The sequence below is a fragment of the Eleutherodactylus coqui genome, chromosome 11 (genome assembly GCF_035609145.1).
Source record: "Eleutherodactylus coqui strain aEleCoq1 chromosome 11, aEleCoq1.hap1, whole genome shotgun sequence".
Lineage (NCBI taxonomy): Eukaryota > Metazoa > Chordata > Amphibia > Anura > Eleutherodactylidae > Eleutherodactylus > Eleutherodactylus coqui.
In genome coordinates, this window is record NC_089847.1 from 136007689 (window position 1) to 136020371 (window position 12683).

A 12683-nucleotide genomic window follows, 5' to 3' on the forward strand; every position below is an offset into this window, starting at 1 on the left:
ATAACAGAACCAAACTAATAACATAAATACAGCATCAGAACCAAACTGAGTACATAGATACAATACCAGAACCAAACTAATAACATAAATACAGCATCAGAACCAAACTCAGTACATAGATGCAATACCAGAACCAAGCTAGTAACATAAATACAGCATCAGAACCAACCTCAGTACACAGATACAATAACAGAACCAAACTAATAACATAAATACAGCATCAGAACCAAACTCAGTACATAGATACAATACCAGAACCACGCTAGTAACATAAATACAGCATCAGAACCAACCTCAGTACACAGATACAATAACAGAACCAAACTAATAACATAAATACAGCATCAGAACCAAACTCAGTACATAGATGCAATACCAGAACCAAGCTAGTAACATAAATACAGCATCAGAACCAACCTCAGTACATAGATACAATAACAGAACCAAACTAATAACATAAATACAGCATCAGAACCAAACTCAGTACATAGATACAATACCAGAACCAAGCTAATAATATAAATGCAGTACCAGAACCAACCTCAGTACATAGATACAATACCAGAACCAGACTAGTAACATAAATACAGCATCAGAACCAACCTCAGTACATAGATGCAATACTAAAACCAAGCTAATAACATAAATGCAGTAGCAGAACTAACCTCAGTACATAGATACAATACCAGAACCAAGCTTGTAACATAAATACAGCATCAGAACCAACCTCAGTACATAGATGCAATACCAAAACCAAGCTAATAACATAAATGGAGTACCAGAACCATCCTCAGTACATAGATACAATACCAGAACCAAGCTAATAACATAAATGGAGTACCAGAACCATCCTCAGTACATAGATACAATACCAGAACCAAGCTAATAACATAAATACAGCAACAGAACTAACATCTGTACATAAAAGCAGCACCAGAGTCAACTTCATAACATTACTACAGCATCAGAATCAAGCTGATAACATGAGTACAGCATAACCTCACTCCTTCTCCTCCTGACCCCATCACTCAGTGGACAGTCCACGCTGGTACCAGCCAGGAAAAGTGAGGTTATGCTGTATAGGGTGCAGTGTCAGAGGTTAGAGCTGCATGTGTATGATGGAGATACTGTAAAGTGCTGTTGACGTGGAGGGGAGCAGGCACCGCTAAACATCTGTTGCGGCTTCATTTATGCAGGGATATCTGAGACCCCCATTCTCGAGGTCAGTTGACATCCCAATGGTTGGACCCCCATCGATCATAAAGTTCATTAAGTTATTCCCATCCCATAACTTGGCACAATCCCTTTAAGCCATGTTGCCTGAATGACCAAATGCAACCAAGTTAGGAGACTCTTCACAACTTTGTGGACTCTACACTGGGGAACTGCAGATTTGATAAATCACCTGACTATACAATCTATATAGCATATATAAAGCATATATTTATAGCTGGTTGCTGCCACCACTAGGGGGAGCTCACTGCACAGTACTGTGAACTCAATAAGAACTATATATGTATGCAGTGAGATCCCCCTCTAGTGGTTGCTTTATGTTAATGTCATGACAAGAAGGGGGCGCAGTTTCACCATTGACGCCATAGACGTAGTTGGGGGCTTGTGATTGCGATTGGCTTATGAAGCCCCTCAGATACTTTGTTTCTTCTGTAAATCCATGACAGCATAGAGCGTCTTCCAAAATGAAACGCGGCGTCCACATAGACTGCTGAAAGAGACAGCTCGTTTCAGGATCCCCCGGTGTCCTGGCCGTCGGTGCCCGCCCTCCTCCATCTGCTCTCCTTGCTGTTGCATCTGTCGCCGGTCACCATGTAAAGTAAACGTTTGATAAAATCCCAGCTAATAAATGTATCCGTCTTTGATAATTCGCGGTCTGATGGGCGCTGCGAGGCATCAGCCGCTTGTTGTAACATCCTCTTTAAAATGGAAATGTTGTTTTCTGCTCTCCTCACGCTGGGTCTCTGCGTGGCGCAAACGGTCACAGATTCTCCATTCACATGAAGGAATCCATTACTGAGGCTTCTCGGAGGACGAGCGACAAACTTCTACATTTCTTATGTTGTTTTTTTGTTCTCCGTTCACTTTTTATTCTGTTTAATGTGGAAACAAAATGCAGTTGCTGCTTGGAAAGCATCAGCAAGTATCTAACCTCTGCTGGTGGATTTAAAGGGGTCTTCCAAATCTAAAACATTGATGACCTAACCTTAGGATCGGCCACCCATAGCAGATCCCTGGACGCTTGGGAACTCCACCAATCAGCTGTCTTTCAGGCTGCTGTCATAGTGCAGGAAGCAGACAGCTCCATATATTGTGTAGTGGCCGGCGTGGTGTCGGGATAGGACATCAATGGCTGATCAGTGGGGAGTCCGATGCTTAGGACCCCTGACTATCAGTTACTGATGACCTATGCTAAGGATGGGCTGGAGAAAGGTCAGCAATTTTTGTAAGCTGGAGGCTCCTTGTGTGTAGTGACCTCTTCTTCCGCTTGTAGAGCTTGTTGACCACTAGACGCCTCTACGACGCAGAGAAGAGATTTCACCCTGTTACCAGAGTCTGAGAGGGGCGCATTATTGGGATGGGAGAAGCTGGATGGTCATATTGATGAATTGTCCCCCACCGAGCTGTTCTGACCAGACTGTTTGGAGGTGTTGGGACCAGAGGATGAGGGGCACACAAGGTGACCGGGCTCAGGACGCCCCCTACAGACCACCAGTAGAGAGGAGCGTCTGACCAGACTGTTAGGAGGTGTTGGGACCAGTGGATAGGAGCAAGTGCGGTTTTTTAATTACTACCATTGAAACATGATTTTCATTCATGTGAAAAACGCCTAGAAGACTCACGCGTACCGCGGTGCATTTTTCCGTAAACCTCATTGTATTCGCATAGAAAATCACAAGTCAGTCCATGTTTCCACAGCTGATGAACTCCTGCAAGTTCTGTCCCGTCCGACATGGGAAGAAGCACGGAAAATATATTCATTCATTTGAATGGGTTCATTGATGTACGTTATTTTTCATTCAAACCGCCGGTCTGTCATTGAAAGAGAATGACACAGGAATGAGGCATGTAATGTGCGGCGTCCGTGTGTTGTGTGATGCAAGTTGCACCTGCGAGTATTTGGCGCAGTTCGCATTCCTTGGAGCGATATTCCACTGTCCCGTGTAAGGGGACTCCCATAGGGAAGAATGGGCGATTCTTCAGCAGAATCGTCCAAAATGGGACGCGCTGCATATTTTCTCCCACATCGCTTCTCCTCGCAGCACTGCAAGTGAAAAATCGCACATGTAGGCGCTCCCATTAAAGGCGAGGGTCTCTTTTCTTGTACGATTTCTGTGCATTTTGCAATCCACAGAAAATGCGCAGGGAAATCACCCGTGTAAATGAACCATTACTCTGCTAATCAGTGTCAGTCTAGACTGCGGTTCTAATATTCTCTTCACAGACAAGCAGCTCTGGGTGAGCAGAGCATTTGAACCTCTGTTGCTATGCGAGGAGTGCTGGCATTATTCATGGGCAGTACGGAGAACATAGGGGCTCCTGCACCCTCTAAGATTAGATCTACAGTTGCCACATTGTTGCAGCAGTCGGGGAGTCATGTGACCGCCTCCCCAGATGAGCGCACCGTATGAGTTCCCTTTTTTAGCCATGGCTGTCATATGTTTTTGGAATGTGCCCTGGCCTTCCTCCCCTCGCGCAGCGGGGATGGCACTGGCAGACAGGCTCCGTGCGGATTCGCACAGGCATCGCCTTCAGTTTCTAAGCAACACGTCAAATCCCAGTTCTACAAACAAGATTGTTTTGGGCTAAGAAGCGACACTTTGAAGTTTCTTATCTTGTAGGATCTGGGCGAGAAACGCTGCGATTAATGCAAAAATATTGTGATTAATGGAGATCAGTCTGTTCGGTAGGAAAAAAGGGGGGTCAACTGTCGGGGGCGGGGGGGGGGGGGGGGGAAACGAGGGGGGGGGGGCTGCATGCAGTACATGCAGAAATGAAGTACTGCTGGGGAGAACGGGAGGGTCCGACCGCAGCGCCTCCTGCTGTACCATATATGATGCTCAGAGGACCCTGAACAAGTTGTGGGGGGTGCTGCAGACTATACAGCCCGGCCGCTCTTATAGGGGGCGCTGCAGACTACACAGCCCGGCTAATGTTATAGGGGGCGCTGCAGACTACACAGCCCGGCTAATGTTATAGGGGGCGCTGCAGGCTACACAGCGCAGCTAATGTTATGGGGGCGCTGCAGGCTACACAGCGCAGCTAATGTTATAGGGGGCGCTGCAGGCTACACAGCGCAGCCAGTGTTATAGGGGGCGCTGCAGGCTACACAGCGCAGCTAATGTTATAGGGGGCGCCGCAGGTACATATTCTGACTGCTGTTATAAGGGGCGCCACTAGCCATCCGGACTGCTGTTATAGAGGGCGCTGCAGGCTACACAGCCCGGCTAATGTTATAGGGGGCGCTGCAGGCTACACAGCGCAGCTAATGTTATAGGGGGCACTGCAGGCTACACAGCCCAGCTAATGTTATAGGGGGCGCTGCAGACTAAACAGCCTGACTAATGTTATAGGGGGCGCTGCAGAATACACAGCCCGGCTAATGTTATAGGGGGCGCTGCAGGCTACACAGCCCGGCTAATGTTATGGGGGGCGCTGCAGGCTACACAGCCCGGCTAATGTTATAGGGGGCGCTGCAGGCTACACAGCCCGGTTAATGTTATGGGGGGCACTGCAGGCTACACAGCCCGGCTATTGTTATAGGGGGCGCTGCAGGCTACACAGCCCGGTTAATGTTATGGGGGGCACTGCAGGCTACACAGCCCGGCTATTGTTATAGGGGGCGCTGCAGGCTACACAGCCCGGTTAATGTTATGGGGGATGCTGCAGGCTACACAGCCCGGCTAATGTTATAGGGGGCGCTGCAGGCTACACAGCCCCGCCAATGTTATAGGGGGCGCTGCAGGCTACACAGCCCGGCTAATGTTGTAGGGGGCGCTGCAGGCTACACAGCCTGGCTAATGTTATAGGGGGCGCTGCAGGCTACACAGCCCAGCCAGTGTTATAGGGGGCACTGCAGGCTACACAGCGCAGCTAATGTTATAGGGGGCGCTGCAGAATACACAGCCCGGCTAATGTTATAGGGGGCGCTGCAGGCTACACAGCGCAGCTAATGTTATAGGGGCGCCGCAGGCTACACAGCGCAGCTAATGTTATAGGGGCGCCGCAGGCTACAAAGCCCGGCTAATGTTATAGGGGGCACTGCAGGCTACACAGCCCAGCCAGTGCTATAGGGGGCACTGCAGGCTACACAGCGCAGCTAATGTTATAGGGGCGCCGCAGGCTACACAGCCCAGCTAATGTTATAGGGGGCGCTGCAGGCTACACAGCCCGGCTAATGTTATAGGGGGCGCTGCAGGCTACACAGCCCGGTTAATGTTATAGGGGGCGCTGCAGGCTACACAGCCCAGCCAATGTTATAGGGGGCGCTGCAGGCTACACAGCCCGGTTAATGTTATAGGGGGCACTGCAGGCTACACAGCCCGGCTAATGTTATAGGGGCGCCGCGGGCTACATATTCTGACTGCTGTTATCAGGGGCGCCAATAGCCATCCGGACTGCTGTTATAGGGGGCGCTGCAGGCTACACAGCCCGGCTAATGTTGTAGGGGGGCGCTGTAGGCTACACAGCCTGGCTAATGTTATAGGGGGCGCTGCAGGCTACACAGCCCAGCCAGTGTTATAGGGGGCACTGCAGGCTACACAGCGCAGCTAATGTTATAGGGGGCGCCGCAGGCTACATATTCTGACTGCTGTTATAAGGGGCGCCACTAGCCATCCGGACTGCTGTTATAGGGGGGCACTGCAGGCTACACAGCCCGGCTAATGTTATAGGGGGCGCTGCAGGCTAAACAGCCCAGCCAATTTTATAGGGGGTGCTGCAGGCTACACAGCCTATCTGCTCTTATAGGGGGCGCCGCAGGCTACATATTCTGACCGCTGTTATCAGGGGCGCAGCACCACTTGATTGACTGATAGACCGTAAGCCAAGTCTATGTTACATTTATCGTGTCGCCGTTCAGCGGTCGCCTCGTCGTCGCCCTCCGGTTGATGGAAGTAGTTGCTACAATGTTAATCTTGACACGTTTTCTACATTTTCTTCCGCACGTTCCCAGAGAAACTATCCAGCGACTCCCCGAACCTCTTAGACGGGCCCTAATGAGTACGGAGCGGTTTATTGATGCCGCCTGAAAGGCGATACATTTGTAAACAGGATTGCGTTATCACGGCATAAAATTAAATGTAGCATTGCATCGCGGTAATCCGAGGAGCGTTCGTCTTAATAAATGCGACTATTGCTGCGGAGAGGAGCCTAGATTGAAAGTGAAATATGCGCTCGGTGTGTTCTTCCCATAACAGGATTGTGTTATTATTATTACGTTTAGGTTATTAGATCCGTTATCGCCGCCGTATGAGCTTTGTTAAACGTAACCAGGTTTTATAGAGCACAGATGGATGCAGGACTTTAACTCTTTACCCACCAGCATTCTTGCCACCCAGTGTAAAGACAGAAATGTGGGAAGTTGTAGTCTCACCTGGAGCCGAATGGGGGCTGCAAGGTCCCTCTGCCCATATAGGCTAACCAGTACTATACAGTAAGTACACAAGAACAGGGTCCCAGAAGCTTCATTGTACATATCTACCATAGCATGCTCCTCATACTGTAGTACTGTTGCTGTACTAGGTGCTCCCCTAGGTAGGTGCAGTAGTAACCGTTGCACCCCTTATAGCTACACAATTGCCATTTTCAAATTGAGTGTTTCCGGATTGTTGGGTAGGAACTTGGCTCAGTAGCCTATAGGTATTCCTACCCAGCCAACCCAGGGGATGGTGTCCTTTGGTAGGCCTCTTCCAGAGATGTCAATGGTGCAGGCCACTTTCATCCTTTTATGAGTCTTTGCGGCTTACTTACACTGTCAGCATTGATCCTTCCTGACTCTAGTGCAAAATCTGACCATACCGTTGCTGCTGTTCAGTGTGGTCCAGGGGTCTTTGGACACCAGGGTCCCACTGCAATTGTACTCCCTATGCCTACATTAGTGGATGGGCAATTGTCAAATGCCCAAGAGAACCGTCAGATCAGAAGTCTACAAGAGCCCTTACCACCCAACACAGAAGATGATGCCCTTTGGTGGACAAAACTTGTCAGTAGAGCAAACTGTTGTGTGCTCCAATGAGCTTATGATGAACAGTTGATGCTTCCAATGCAATATTTTTCTCAGAGCCTTGCTAATGATGTTTACGAAGACCTCAACCGGCGAGAGCCTTCACTTCAGCAACTGGTAGCTGCAAAAATTAGAACAGCCTCTTAAGGGCTTAGTTTATAGAAGAGGGCATGGTTTACGAATTAAAACAGTGAAAGCCTGTTTTGGGTTAAACTAAACCTTAGGTGGTTTGTCTCAGCTGAACCCACTAAAATAAGTCTTCTTCTTTTTGGTGGTTGTCCCCTTCTTCGCCATCATCTTTTTCTTCGTGGTTGCTGTCTTCTTCTTCATGGTGGTTGTCTTCTTCGTCTTCTTCTTCATGGTGGTTGTCTTCTTCGTCGTCTTCTCCATGGTGGTTGTCGTCTTCGTCGTCTTCTTCATGGTGGTTGTCTTCTTCATCTTCTTCTTCATGGTGGTTGTCTTCTTCATTATCCTCTTTCTCTTCATTGTCTTCCTCCATGTGATGTCAGAATCCAGCTTTGCCGACATCCAGCTTTATTCAGCATTAAACCCTGCAATCCAGATTCTTCCACAGTTTTGCTGCACAAGGAAGAACAGTGGTCCGATAGTACTTGAGTCTGACCACAACATCACTAAAAGCCAAGTGTGCTCCAGAGATGATGGAGGTTAAAGGAAGCCAGCGACCCTGCCTGTAGCGGGAAATCTGGAGGCTGTACAATGTAATACACCTGCAAGGAAAGCAAGTCAAACCCCTCCTGTGCCTATCCCTGTCCCGAGCGGAGATGCTACTGCCAACGGCTCTGCTTCATAATTACTAGGCAAATGCCCATGAGCTCAGGGGTCTACAGTCGCCTCAACCTACAAGATCTTATCCATCGGTGGACCTCTTCCTGAAGTCTTCTAATATCTATAGGACTGCGGTTCTGGCATTGGATGACTGAGAATGGGGCCAGGACTACTCCGCAGTGATTTTCATAAGGACGCGGATTAGGAGATCTACAAACCCCATGGACGAGTTGTTCAGTTTCACAATTTGCAAACACCCGGTGAGATCCTTAGGTCGTCTCTAATGCCAATGCTTTCACAAGTCAGTTAATGGAGGTCAGTAAATTTCCTGTCTGCCGGAATCAATCTGATGTCCCATTTAGTAAGATGCATATCCCCTCTACACAAGCGAGTGATCGGATCACACGGCAGACCTAATGTTAATGGTTTGTTTCCTTATACTGATGACTGCCGTTAGCAGATAATAGCCGGCGGTGAGGGTCATTACCTGTCACATAATGCTCCTGGGTGGTGCAGACCTGTAATTAAGAGTTCACTTTATGATTTCAATGACTGGATTCTTAATGAAGCATCAGAACTACAGAAACTTGTTAATGACGGCAGGAAATTGTCCCACCGCAATCCGGGACTGGGTTACCATGACAACCTCGCTATCTTGAAACTATCCGTCTATGTGCAAGCTGCAGACCCGAGAGTCCCTAGACTGTAAAGCTGACGCTCAGATGCATAGAAGTTGGCAGGAAAGTTATGGGCCCCAGATAAATAGTTAAAATGACTGACAAGTCTATTACCGACGTGACAGAACGCCTCCTTCAAGCCTAAACTCGCGGATCAGGAGTCGTGTTTTCGGAATCGTCGTACAAAGGCTCAACTAGACTTTAAATTTAATTCTGGGATTCATCGCCGCGATCTGTTTTCATTCCATCAAACAGTGGCAAAGGGCGAAGAAGTGATAAAAACAGAGAGAGAACTTGTTTAAAGGGGCACAGCTAACGTCTCATGGCTCCGGTGTAAAAGTTCAACCTGGCCTCTCCCCTTCACAACTTCTCTACACCGCTGCATGCCGTGGTCCAACCATGACTTTGAGCTGCATCGCTGGCAGTGTTCCCTCTAAGCCTTTGTAGCTAGCAAGCGGGGCAGTTAGTGACCAGGGCGCTGTTCCTTCTATGCCAAGCAATGTAGTATTGTACAGCTTCCATAGTAATTCACTATAAAGCTGGCAGATATACAAGGCCACATGGCATCCAGCCACATTACATTGAATAGTATTCAGGTCTAGTGCAATGAAGAGGGATACTGTCTGTATAGCTGGTGGTCTAGGGCAGTGAATAGGTTGATGTCAGTACACTTGGTAGTCTAGGGCAGTGAAGAGATTAGTATCAGTATACCTGGTGATCAAGGGTGGTAAAGGGGTTATTATCTGCATATCTGGTGGTTTATAGCCGTTAAAGTGTTGGTGTCAGCAAACCCTGATGATCGAAAGCACTCAAAAGATCATTGTTGGTATTTCTGGTGGTCTAGGATAGTAAGGAGGTTAATTTCAGTATTGCTAATAGTTCTGGGCAGTGCAGGGTTTAATGTTGGAAACTATTCATAGTGGTCTAGGGCAGTGAAAGTGTCAATGTCTGTTTATATATCTTGTGATCTAGGACCATAAGGGGTTAATTTGAGTATTGCTGGTGGTCCTAGGCATTGAATGGGTTAATGTAATAATCACTGGAAGTAAAGGGCTTAATATAAGGATTCCTGTTAGTCTAGACTCTAGAGCATTGAATTGGTTACGGTCAGTATACATTTTACCCTAGGGCAGAGAAAAGGTTAATTTCAGCATCACTGGTAGTACATGGCAGTTAATATGTTAGTATTGGTGGTTCTGGACAGTGAAGGGGTAATGTCAGAATCCCTGGTGGTCTATTGCAGTAGATTAATGTAGGGATTCCTGTTGATCTTGGGCATTTAAGGGGTTAATGTCAGTATACCTTGTAGTCTAGGACAGTGAAGGGGTGAAAGTCTGTATATCTGCTAGTCTGTGGCAGTAAAGATACTAGTGTCAGGATCCCTGGTGATCTTGGGCACTGAAAGGGACTGTCAATGTCAATACTCCTGGTAGTCTAGGACAGTGTGAAGGGGTTAATGTCTCTATCTCTGGTAGTCCATGGCAGTAAAGATGTTAGTGTCAGGATCCCTGGTGGTCTATAGCAGTGAAGGGATTTATGTCAGTAGAACTGGTGGTCTAGGGCAGTGAAGGGGTTAATGTTAAGATTTCCTGATGGAGGGTAGAGGAAGGGCTAGTACTTTATACCTGGGGTCCATGGGTTCCTCACCTCTCCAGGCTTTAGCGTTGACCTAGTTGTATCTTCCTGTTTCCTCCCTGCATTGATGAGTACAGGAAGGTTATAGAGGGGTCTTCATGAAGCCTGATGAAGCCAATGGTCCTTGGCGATATAACGTGTAGCCTGGTCCTTTACCTGTTGGAATAAAGCATTTCATACTTACCTCGCTATTTTCTGGTTCGGTGCCACACTGGGTTCCAAGTGTCACATCTCATGGTGGTCACCCATACAGGAGAGGAAGTAGAAGGGTTAATAGTTCATTTCTGTCAATGAACAAAGTGCAAAGTGACTGAACAACAGAAATGTAAATCCATCGGTATTCGGTGTGACGCCCGTCACCTTCACAACAGCATCATTTCCACACCTGCCTAAAACCTTTGCACCATGGAAAAAACATTACAAATTGGCCCTGAAGCGCCGTGTGGAGACGTCGGATCTCCTTCCAGGCCCTGGTTGGCCAATTGAGAACAAGCTGTTGTACCTTCTGCCAATTTCCTCCACGCGGAGATCATTTCAGGAGCTTTCGCGCTCTCCTGCCTCGTCACCATTCACTCACATGGAGAATGTTTGTGTTCTTAATCAGAATGTTTGTGTCAAAACAAGAGTGAGTAATTAGAGGACACGTCTCAAGACGAGCGGCAGACATTGTTCTCCACAGACGCATCCCGCATCCTTCAGATGCTGAGTTGACTTAGTTGATGGAAAGCATTTGCTGCATCATCCAGCGTCTGTGAGTGTTAACTGTGAGGAATAACAAGGGACATTTTACATTGGTTTGGGTGGTACCAATGGCGGATTATATTAGGAGAAATTGGGCTCCAAGGGGGTCTGCAGCCGTCCAAATCGCCCTTACTGTAATTCACACTGGTAAACCTCCAGCTGCAGGAGAGGAAGGGATTGAAGCCTTAGTACCCTTACAGGCTCTGTCTCTGCAGGTTCACAGCATGACGTCGTCACTCCAACCCCCTCTTGGTCTTAGTGCTGCAAATACAGTGAGTGCCAGGGAGAGGAGTGCTGATGTCCTGTTGTGTGCATATGAGTGCCAGGGAGCGGAGTGCTGATGTCCTGGTGTGTGCCTATGACTGCCGGGGAGAGGAGTGCTGATGTCCTTCTGTGTGCATGTGACTGCCGGGAAGAGGAGTGCTGATGTCCGGCTGTGTGTCTGTGAGTATCCAAGTACCCGTGAAGCAGAGAGGGAAGGAATTAAGGAATTTAACCCCTTCCTCTCCCTGCATCCAGATGTTCAGCAGTGGGGACATGGCCACTCTCCCTATACAATTTTGGGGCTCGACGAGGGCTCTAAAACTAATTAGGGCCACTGAGGATGCGGTTACTAACTGGGAAACATTGGAGGACCTATTACTAATTCTCAGAGAGGGTAAGTATTGCTAAGTTGGACCACTGAAGAGGTTACTATTACTTAATGGGGCCACATTATTACTATAGGAGGAACTGAAAACTTGATTAGGGGTCGCAACAGGGTGGGGAGAGTGAGCAGAGGTGGTGAATCTGGGCCCAAAGAGAAGAAAACAAAATGAGGACGACTCGAAACAGAGATCACGTAAGCCGCGGCAACTGCACAACACTGGAGGTAACTGCACTGTAAACACTATCGAGGTACGTTCACATGTAGAATAAATTGGTATCAATTTTCAGCAGCGGAAAATCTGTACCAACTTCCATGTTGGTTCCTCATCAAAAATTGCGCCAAAATCCGCCCCATCGACAGTCTGTGATGTGGAATTGACTTGGATTTTGTTGTGGATTTTCTGCACCACCTTCCGCTAGGTGTGAGCGTGCCGTTACTATGTGGAGATGGTAATTCAGAGTGTTATATGGTAACTATTATTTAGAGGTATATAGGGTTGTATCTAAGCCCACCGCATTATAGAGGTTGTGCTGTAAAATATATAGGGGGTGTAAATTGGCAGATTTCCTATGTATATCGCACAGTGGAAAAATCCACAGCAAATCTGCACCAAAATCCACACTATTTGGAGTAGATTTTGATGTGGATTTTGGTGCAGATCTGCACAATTGAAGGGGTTAAATCTGGGGCAGATCCTCACCAAATGGTTACTGTTGTGGCTGTTTAATGTTTTACTAGAGAATATTCTCCTGGGGGTGCGTTGTGCGTGAGGGGTCCCCAAGTTGTGTGAACAGCTCCGGGCCAATGGTCATCCTAATCCCCCACTGGGTGCAATGACATCTCCATCATTCCTTCCACATCAGACTGCTTAGGTTAGGCTCATCACCCCTGAAAGGACCCAAATCATCTCCAGAATGGGGACCCGAAGGTCCCCACATGAATGGAGTGGTGGTTACTC

General features: G+C 47.8%; 1 protein-coding gene across 3 annotated transcripts in view; it reads left to right on the forward strand.

Moving 5' to 3' along the window:
* The window catches only part of NELL1 (neural EGFL like 1), a 674819-nt gene that overhangs the window by 489179 nt on the left and 172957 nt on the right, over positions 1 to 12683 (forward strand). The gene's annotated exons all lie outside the window — the stretch shown is intronic.